This window comes from Acanthopagrus latus, chromosome 23 (assembly GCF_904848185.1).
Source record: "Acanthopagrus latus isolate v.2019 chromosome 23, fAcaLat1.1, whole genome shotgun sequence".
In the NCBI taxonomy this organism is placed as follows: domain Eukaryota; kingdom Metazoa; phylum Chordata; class Actinopteri; order Spariformes; family Sparidae; genus Acanthopagrus; species Acanthopagrus latus.
In genome coordinates, this window is record NC_051061.1 from 23,507,009 (window position 1) to 23,517,898 (window position 10,890).

At 42.5% G+C, this 10,890-nt stretch overlaps 1 long non-coding RNA gene across 1 annotated transcript; it reads right to left on the reverse strand.

Annotated features, from left to right (window-relative positions):
- Positions 1-5,972: 5,972 nt before the first annotated feature.
- LOC119014264 lies at positions 5,973-10,890 on the reverse strand. Its single transcript, XR_005072910.1, has 2 exons — positions 10,645-10,890; positions 5,973-6,951 (listed from the first exon to the last, which is right to left on the reverse strand). It is a non-coding gene; the product is annotated as an uncharacterized LOC119014264 (long non-coding RNA).

Sequence of the window (10,890 nt, forward strand, 5' to 3'; positions counted from 1 at the left end):
TTGTGTTTGATTGGCATTCAGCTCAAACACACTTCTAGTCAATAAAGATGCCCTCGTTTAGTTATGCCAAGTATCTAATGCCTGGTCTGAGTTTGTCTTAATGGACCTTTAATTAAAGTCCCTTTCTAGTAAGTACAAAGATCCTCAGCCAAAGTGCCAATCTGGTAAATCCAAGTGTCCAACCTTAAGTCAATCCAGACGCCCCTCCGGTCAGCCTATCTGGTTGGCAGCTGTGTCAGATGCCTCGGCGGATGGCCAAAGCACCCTGTTAGTCATCGTGAGAGCCCGTGTGGTAGCTTCCCTCCTCTCTGATCATAGACTCCGTACAAACTGCTGTCAAACTGACAGGTGTGATCGTGTGTAACTGTGTACACAGTTCGAGACGGCGTGTTTACAGAAAACGAGTGTTCGTGCTCAGCAAACCTTCGCTGGAAAAATAAAGTGTTAGAAAAATGGATATAAATCAGCTGTTGTATGTCAACATCTCCAAGTCGTCTTCAAGGCCAGGAAATGTAGTTACTGTACCAGCGTAATAAAGCATATCCTCAGCTCCCTCTCCCTCCAGACATCGCCATCCATCAGTTTGGTTTGATCCATGAATTGTTTTCTGCTCCGTAGTTAATGAGCCTGCAGTCTGGCAACAAGGAATCGACTCATCCTCATACTCTCCTATGGATTTCCCCATCGCAGACATTACAGATGGTTGACTCCTGATCATTTTTGTCATTGATTTTCCTCACAAGGCCAAATGTGGCACAGCAACAAGGCAGGAGAAATGACCACATAAATCTGCTGTGATACATGCAGGAGTTTCTACTCTGCAAAGTGCTCTCAGTCTGCAGCACGGGCCAAAATGAGCGATCAGCGAGGGCCATCCTGAGGGTTTTGGGTGGAGTTGGAATGAAAATTGAAGTTTTTGATCATTTGTGTCTTGTATAGACTGATTTAAAGACTTAAAACACAGAACAACATCCCAGGAAAGACAAATATAAGCAATAGCTTCACTTCAGGATGTCATGACTCTTGTTTCTGTTTGTTCTTGTATCTGGTTTTTGGTTTTGATTCATGTCCTTTTTTTTATGTCTTGTTGTGCTCTGTGTTTTGGTTTTTCCTTGTCTCGTGTCTCATGTTCTGATTTTTCCATGCCCTCATGTGTCCTTTAAGTTCTCCTGTGTTCTCCCCTCTGACTCCCTCTGTCTGTTGTCTTGTTCCCTCCTGGTCTGTTCCTCTGTGCTCCTCCCCCTCGTTATCTCACCTGGTTTCCTTCCTCCTCTCTCCTCACCTGTTTCTTGTCATGTCATTAGTATCTGTGTATTTAGTCTCTGTGTTCCACTCACTCCTTGCCCAGTCACTGGATTCTGTCTTGTATATTCTGTCTTGTGCTTTCTGTTTGCTGTCTCCTGTCATGCTCCATGCTCCATGCTCCATGCTCCATGCTCCATGCTCCATGCTCCATGCTCCATGCTCCATGCCCATGCTCATGCTCCATCCCAGTTTGGTATGTTTTGGATTTTGATTTCTGGTTCCTGTTGTTTGATTTGAACTTTGATTTCTGATTTGTTACTTTGTATTGCTGGTTTTGCTTTGCTACTTTGCCTTTTTCTTTTGCACTTTGTTGTCTTGCCTTTTTGGTTGTTACTTTGTTTCTTGTTCCCGTTTTGTCTGCCTTGGTGTTTTTGCATTCAGCTTTTGCTTTATTAAAGCTCGCCTTTTGTTCATCCCCATCTCTGCCTCACGTGTCTACTGCGTTTGGGTCCACCTTTTCCCTTCCATAGTTTTCCCTTTTTTCCCCAACCTGACACAGGAACACTTATATTACACAGCTCCATTTCTACTGTACAGCTGCTCTGCAATCAATTAAACTTTAGTTTAAATGTTTAATTGTTCCCTTTGTTGGTTGTGTGCTGTCTGATCTTTGGGGCTCGATGTCCTGTTCCTGCATTTTAGACAAAACCAGAATAAAGTGCCAAAAACGGATGATAGTAACACAAATGAGACAGTTTTATTCTTTGGCTGCCATCTGGTCTTTATGTAAATGGTTGCAACTGGAGTTGTGTATGTTGTGTTTTGATGTGGAATCCCAAACCAGGATATCTTTGATGGTGATATCTGTTTATTCTGATAAAAGACGGTGAATAACAAAATCCTCTCAGGCATTTATGGAAACAAACACAAGTTGTTCTGCCACAGAGTGTGATAGCAAAAGGGTTGCATAGAGTACGACCCTCCTAATGTTCAGATTCACGGGTCATCCAGCTCATTTTGCAAGACAATACAACTGTGGTTTGGCAATTTTCACAAGTACCTAGTTTAAATAAAAGCTTGTGCTGTACATTTTTGGAAAGATTTGGGGGATTTGGTTTGAGTCAGGTACAATCAAATAAACAAAAAGTCTAGGAAAGTCCAGTAGATCCATTTCAGTCAAATATTCAGTCCCAAGAATAAATAGCATCTTTAATCTCACTCCATAACGACATTTTTTAGTAAAACGAGTAATATTGACCTATTGATTGGCACCTAATTTGATCAGATAAGAGCTTCTATGCCCACCCTGCAGCCTGCAACAGCCAACATGTGATCCCTCTCGTCTCTCTCTTTACATACATTTATCAGAACACAAAATCTTCAATTACAGTATCATTAATTATGATCACACACTCAAGCTCCTACACATGAACTTGCTGGCATGCTGCACAATTAGTCATGGCTCAAAATTATAAGTATATATAACGTGATTTAATACAACATCAGGAGAAATTCACTGCACTTCCTTGCAGATCTCTCCCTCGCACAAGCCCATCCACTCCTCCAAGGACGAACATTAATCTCCTCCTCTCACACATGGAAGGGAGTACAAGGCGAGAGGCGCATTTATTATTCTGTTTAGCACATTTCAGTTCAAATAAAGTGCTTTCCATAAAAATGTGCACAACAAAAAAGCAGCATGTTCACAGAAAAATAGAATACATATAAAAAAAAAAAAGGTAAAAGGGAGAAACACCCACGCAGCAACATAAAGATGAAGACAGCAATAGCTCGTGAGGGTGGTAGTGGTGTGAGGAGCTGCGAGCTTAAAGCCACTCGTCTCTGAAGTGGAAATTTCCCTGGAGGAAATCAGCGAGAAAGTAGAAACCATTTATGTGTTCAGTCCTCCCCGTTGCAAAGAAATTATCCTGTACAAACCCCCACATTCCTGGGAGCAGAGCCACCTTGACCTTCACCACGCTCTACCTGTTGTAAAGCCTCTCAATTTGCAGCCCATTTTGTGCTGGATATAAAAAAGTGGAGCGCGCTGGAGCTTCAGAGAATAACACACACTGACATATCCATGAATTCCAATGAAAAACAAAACGGCCCGACCGACATCCAGGTTACTTTACTGCTGAACTTTAGAGGAAACAGGACTTTTCTGGGTTTAATGTTCAGAGGAAAGAATAAAGACTTCTCGGACCTGCATCACTTTCACTCAGCGTGCACAAAGTCATTATAACAGCACATTTCTTTTCCCACCACCAGTTCGCCAGACAGAAATATTTCCATCGACAGCTTATTCATCACATTTCTAATTATATTACAGAGATGCGATTGTGATCCGTCGTTCTCTCCATTCTCTGCCAAATTCAGTTTGAACTTTGGGAACAATAAATAAAGACAGTGATTTCCATATTTCAAGTTTAGAAGACACGATTAGTAAACAGGAAGTTTGCCAAGAATGTTTTTTTGTAATAAAAACACTCCACTAACTGAGGCAGCGTGGACGGTCTGTCATGAATTTCAAGTGTGTTGAAGTGAAACTCTCGCCAAAATGCAACCCAGGCTTTCTTGTGAATGTACCCGAGTCAAACCTTCATGTAAAAGCATAATTACGATGAAAGAGGGACTTTAAAGATTTACTGTGTTTTTGTTTTCGGGTCAAACTCATTTTCAATGGGAGTGCTAGGGGCACCTAGCATCAAAATCTGTATTTTTAAAACAGTAAGAAGTCTCGACACAACCTGAAACTTTGCTGGTAGCATCACCAGGGTCTCTACACATGAACACCAGCACTGACAACATTGTTTGTGTACACAGACTTTACTAAAAAGAAAGTTTTTGAACAACTCATGTTAGCAGTAGCTTGTTCCACTCGCCGCCGTCCTGCCAGTGGAGAAGAGTCGACCTCAGAATGAGACGTAACCTGGAGGACAATTAAGGTGGAACGCTCCTAAAGCTTAGTTCCATATGAATGCAGATAATTTGTTGTTTTGTCATTAGCGAAAAACAATATTGACCTTGAAGTTGAAAAAGGAGCCTCATATAAGAAACAATACTAAAATCAAAAGCTGGGAAAGTCACGTGAGATCTGGCGTGGATAGTTGTTGCTGGAAGACAGTAGCTCCACCTTAACTGTCCTCCAGGTTACGTCACTTCGGAGTTTCATGTTGTGTCGAGACTTCTTAGTGCTTTAAAAATAGCGATGTTGATGCTAAAGTGCTCGTAGCACTCGGGTGCATATTGGTGAGAGTTTCACAAAGCTCACCTGACTGTCTCTATTTTGAAATAATTGCATATTTAATCTCTCTAATGTGACCGTGGAGCCCTGCACGTGTTAAAATCAAGCTAGTGTGCTACATGCAGTGTTTTATGTTTTAGCTCAGGGCTGCTGAGCAAGCTTTTGTATTTGAAGCAGGGCTGCTGATAGACAAGATGATCTGCATCCATTCATGGTGCCCAACAAGCTACTATAAAGCATAATAATCCATGCACATTAAATACTACATATGTCATGTTGTTATGTGTTAAAAACAGATCAAACTGATGTACATATTTGAGAGTTTTCAAGGTTTTTGAAGCATTTTATGCAAAACTACGTCGACTGATTCACGACATTAGACCACCAGTTCATCACATGCTGAATATTCTTTTAACTGTTTGTTTAAAACTATAGATACCTCTGTGAAATACTTTTGTTTGTGGCTGTTGAAGTATTTAAATTGTATTTTTATAAGAGTTTTAAGTGTCTAAAGTAACTCAGGGGGCTGTGATGTGATGTGATGTGATGTGATGTGATGCGAGGAAACTTTTGACCTTGTCACCGGTGACTTTCAGAATGTTTCCACACAGTCTGCAAAAAAAAAAAATCTAAATTTAATATATATATGAAAAAAAAACGAGTTAGTGGAGAGGAGTCAGGAGAGGGCGAACAGATCTGTGTAGAAGAAGAGACCTGTGGGACTGAAGGTGCAGCAGAGGGCAAGGTGTCAGCACACACACACACACACACACACACACACACACACACACACACACACACACACACACACCAGATAGATCTATTAAAGCATCAGCCTCATGTGATGGAGATTAAACACCATTTCTGCTGTTTCCTCCTCCTTCTTTGTCTCTGATTTCCGGCTGTTGTTTTGCTCTTTTCAGTCTCCGTCATCTGGCGGTTTGAACTCTGATTGTTTTGCTCATTGAACTGTCTGTTTGCCTTTTCTGTCTGTCTGCTGAGAGGAACTCAGGGACCGCAGTGTCTCTCTCAATCAGATCATCACCGGAGCGCCGCGTTAACCAAACCCATTACTGAAGCCGCTCTCGTTGTGAAGGAGTGTGGTGGTGTGAACAGACGGATGGAGCAGGAGTGTTGCAGACGGTTATTTGACAGCCTCATTTCAGCACTGTTATATATAAATATTCCCTGACAGCACACTTTTTACTGATTAAACCAAGAACAACAAGAGCAGAACAGCCGATGTTACGAGTGTTTCGTTGTAGCCAGCACATTTCCAGATAACCGATGGCCAAGACTTCCTCTTTCATGTTCCAGATATTAATCACAGTCCGATTAGCAATGGATCCATTTTAAAGAAGTTAATAAAGAGCAAAGTAACTGTCAGATGAAGTCCAGTGGGCTCCAAGTGACACAGTTCAAGAATGTCACATCAAAATTAAGAGTCCAGGTGCAGACGTGAGACAAACAGGAAGTGGAATTAAGAAAGAAGTAACTTTAATAAACCTGCTGGAGGTGGAAACAGGAACAGAAAATCCAAACAAGATAACAAAACAACAGATATGGGGAAAGGCTCTTTCAACACTAAACAGCAAATAACCACATTAAAAACCACGGCAATGACACCAAGATGTTTGCTCTCTCACCTCTTTTTGTTGCCTTTTTGCTTTTTCCTGGCCTGGGCCATAAGATTTGTGTGAGCATGGCCGCCATTTTCCTTGAAACGTGGCTCAGTGTTCCTCTAGATTTTCATAAAAACTTTGAAATCATAAAAATGAGTCAGATTACTTCCAGTTACACGATGAGCAACCTGCAGCACGGCAGCATCAACATAACTCAAAACCTCCCACTTCACCTGACGTAGGAAGGAAATGGCCGCCTGGTGAATAATATCTATTTGTTTGTAGGCGGGACGTAACAGACGTGTCGTTAAAGTCATTCGTCTCGAAGTTTTAAACTTCACAGAGACAAATGAACGCTGGGATGAAATAAAAACACATTGATCAAAGAAAAAAACCAAAAAGTAAAACTTAAGAGCATTTTAAAACATTCGTTTCGTGAATTCATGTGCTAACGATTTTTCACAGTCTGTCTGTAAGTTGAATCTAAATGTGGAAGTCGGCCGTCTGTGAACGACTCCTGCAGGAAGTGCTGGGCGCTGCGGAGCGTCCAGGTGAGGACAGGTGGCTCTCTGTGTGCTGATAAATGCTGCGGCACATTAAATCTGCTCGTTTACTCCTAATGACTCCACTTCCTGTTCCTCTCCAGCTCCCTCTTTGACTCTTTGATGAAGCCGCCGGATTTCTTCTGTTCGACTCACAGACACTTTGTTTGCTATTCATCAGTGTCCAAGGTTCAGAAAACTTTTTCTGAATGGCCGCCAGCATCGCACCATCTGTCTCCACCTGTCCGAGCGCTGGAGGTGCCGAGGAAATTGATATCTACTGCTCCGGCTCCACCTGCAAGAAGAGGAGAGGGGGAAGAAGGTGCAGACTAATGACTGCAAATTATACCAAAGATGCTTTTCCACCAGGAATTAGGCATCACCGAGGCTAATCGGTCGTAAACATGTCAACTTGATCTTCATGTCATTATTTTCTGAGTAACACCCGACACGTGTGTGAAGAGACAAACTGACGATTGTAGAAACAGAAACCAATGTTGCCTGATATGTTGGAGAACAGCTGCTGTCAGCCACAGAAGTTTGTGCCCTGCTGAGCATCTGCCTTTGCAAATTGATTACCCAGGGGGAAGCCCCCGCCAAACACTAACCACAGCTGCTGCTTTGATTAAAAGTCAAACGCAAGTCCCCACAACGTAAAAGGTCCAAGTCTGAACCAGGACCAGCGATATCTACAGAGGACTGAGGATGACCACGCACGTTGTGGAAAATATCAGCCTTGTGTCAAATAAAACAGAAGCAGACGACACTGGGCTCGCGCTGCTCAAAGCGCCAATAAAAAATGTTTTAAATGTCTCTTTCCAGAAATTGTGACCCGGATACTGAAGATAATCCACAAACCTTCGTTAAGTCCCGATTTCCAAATGGATCAACCTGGTCGGGGGCTCGACAATCATAAAGGTTTTGATCAATGAGTACAAATGTACTTTTCAACAGGGCGATGGTACGAGCACGACTCCTGCAGGTACGACTTCATGCACAACAAGCAAACCTTTCTATTTTCAGTTTGCCCCGATCGCTCGAGGAGCTGATACGTCTGCTGCACTCGGCCAAAGAAGAAAGAAGTCAAACATCTCACAGCAGGAAATTGGTCTCCGGTTTATTCTGCCTTCACACAATCACATCTTCATGGACTGAGTGAGTTGAACCTCAGCGTGCCTTCCTCCTTCCAAAGGAAAGCTAATTAAATCAACCACTTTCAACGGAAGCAAAGATTGACCTTCGAGTCCTTTCTGACATTTCTGGAACCGAACATCGATCTCAGTTATCGCAGCGACTCTGCAGCTTCCTTCGCCCTCAGCAGGAGCACAACGTTTTCTCTGGTCGCGGCAACAATCACGTTTCCTCCGAATGTGTTTGTCAAAGTAGATTAAAGGCACGTTAACATAATTTTTTGGAGCCAATGTTGGCAGAAATCTGAGGAAACGACTCCTGACAGATTTTCCTAAACTGATTTCGACATCGTCAGAGTGAGTCACAGCTTTCAGCCTTTTCTACTCGGCCTTCTGAGACCAAAGACAACATAAATTCAGTCCGGTTGTATGTTTCTGTAGATGAAAAGAAAAAAAACTGCATTAATCAGTTGCAGCTTTTCAAGCGCTCGATGCTCTGAGTCTAATTATGCTGATGAATAAATATTGGCATGACCCTGAATTATATTATCAATGTGTTGCAGTGGAGATTTATCACCGTCCATGCAGGAACGAGAATAAAACTCTAAAGTTATTCATATCAGTTATGAAAAGCAGCTGAACTACGCTCGTTTTATGAGTGTACCAGTGTTGGAGTGGTTTAAGATGTCAGTCAAATCCAAAACAACGATGTAAACTCACAATAAACAGACGTGCATAGTTTTTCTCTGATGATGCTACACTGTGAACAACAAATCTGTGCTCAAATCAGCAGGAGCGCTAGTTAGCAGTTAGCTGTTAGCAGCCGGTGTCCGGGTGAGGGAGCTAACAGCTAATAGAGCTAATGGGGTAATGAGCTAATGGCTAACAGTTAGTGTTGATAAAAGCTAATGAAGCTAAAAGAGCTAACAGAGACATGAGGTAGCAGAATGAACAGCTACCAAAGCTGATCAAGCTAATTAAGCCTACCAGAGCTAATAGAGCTAAAATAGAAAATACTTAATGGAGCTAAAAGAGCTAATGAAGATAACAGCTAACAGGGTCAAGAAAGCTAGCAGATATAACAGCTACTGGAGCTAATAGAGCTAAAATTGATAATAACTAACACAGCCATTGGAGATAACAGCTCATGGTAATAACAGCTAACAGAGCTGATAGAGCTAACTGAGATAACAGCTACCAGTGCTAATAAAGCAGCTAAAGGTGCTGCTAGAGCTCACAGAGAAAATAGGTAAGAGGGATAACAGCTAACAAAGCTAACAGCTACGAGAACAAAGTGCTAAACAAGGCAATGGCTAACGAAGCTAACGGAGATTACAACTAAGAGATATAACAGCTAAATGAGCTAATAGAGCTAACAGAGATAAAAGCGAACAGTGTCAAGAGAGCTAATAGACATAACAGCTAGTAGAGCTAACAGAAATGACAGCTAACGTAGCTAATAGAGCTAACAGATGACAGCTAACAGAGCTAACAGAGATGACAGCTAACAGAGCTAATAGAGCTAACAGATGACAGCCAACAGAGCTAATAGAGCTAACAGATGACAGCTAACAGAGCTAATAGAGCTAACAGAGACGACAGCTAACAGAGCTAATAGAGCTAACAGATGACAGCTAACAGAGCTAATAGAGCTAACAGACACGACAGCTAACAGAGCTAATAGAGCTAACAGAGACGACAGCTAACAGAGCTAATAGAGCTAACAGAGATGACAGCTAACAGAGCTAATAGAGCTAACAGAGATGACAGCTAACAGAGCTAATAGAGGCAAAGAAACTTGTTTGCATGTTGAGATTCGTCGGCCGAGAGCTGAGTTGCGATACAGAGATGTATTTTTAACTCCCAGGCCGACCATCATCTGTCCACCAGGTGAACATGCAGTCATGGTGGCGCCGTGCTGGAAACTGTCCACAGAAGTTTGGTGCAGAAGTCACAGAGGTGGGTCATGTTTTGTGATTCAATACAGGAAGCTTGCAGAAAGACTTTGTATGTATTAAATAGCGTATATTCTCTGCACATAATGTCCAAGAATACTCAGACAGACAGAGGCAGCTCACCACAGGAATGACAAACACAAGAAGTACAGGTAGTTACAGTTCGTCATTTCTTTGGGTGAATATATGACGGCTGCACGCTAACAGATGAGCATATTCTGAAATAACCTCTCCTCGTGTTAGTGAAAGTAGCACACGTGAAGCTGGTTATTTGTGCAGCTCGTCATCGGTCACGTTGTGCAGTTATTATTTTTTATCATAAAGCGCAACGTCTCAGAAATGTCCCGTCTGTCATGAAGCTACAAACACGTCCGGCGTGACATGAATTATTACGCGATGTGAGATGAGGCAGGTCGGTTTTTGGCGGTCCTGCAGGAGTCCGGCTTCATTTCGCTCTCCAGAAAACATGGATGGACAGATAACGTGATATCGATCCAGTGTAATTCCTGGAGTCTAAAGATTTAGAGCAAAGATGCTGCAGCTGGAGGAGGATGGAGGAGGATGGAGGAGGAGGGAGGAGGATGGAGGAGGAGGGAGGAGGAGGGAGGAGGAGGGAGGAAGCAATGTGAGTGGAAAAAAATAAACTAATGGCCAATAAAACTGTGGCTCACTCGTCTCACAGAAGGAGCTTTTTCCTGCCGCTTTAAACAGGGAATGACCGTTTTATCAGCTGGAAATTAGTCTGTCTCTTTCAGCCCCAAAGAATCATATTAGTTTTATGCCTGTCATGCTGCACTTCCCAGAAGCCTCCTGTCACATTTGCCAGCGAGCTCGTTTTGGTCGCCGTCCTCAGATTTACACTCACTGCGGGAAAAGTCTCTCCTTGTTTATTTCATGACTTACCTACAGATGTTAACAGGCGCAGAGACGTTACTGGATGCTGACAGATTAATGTTTTTTCCCCGTCAAACTGCTAAAAAAAAAAAGAAAGAATATAAGACAGGCGTCAAACCTTTCACTGTCTATGTAAAAGTAGACAGTGATGAAGGACGACAGTGAAATAAACCATAAAAGTTACCAGAAGCAGAAAATGGGGCTTAAATCTTCCTTCAGACTGGAGTTTGAAAACAAGGAGGCCTGTGTCAGCAG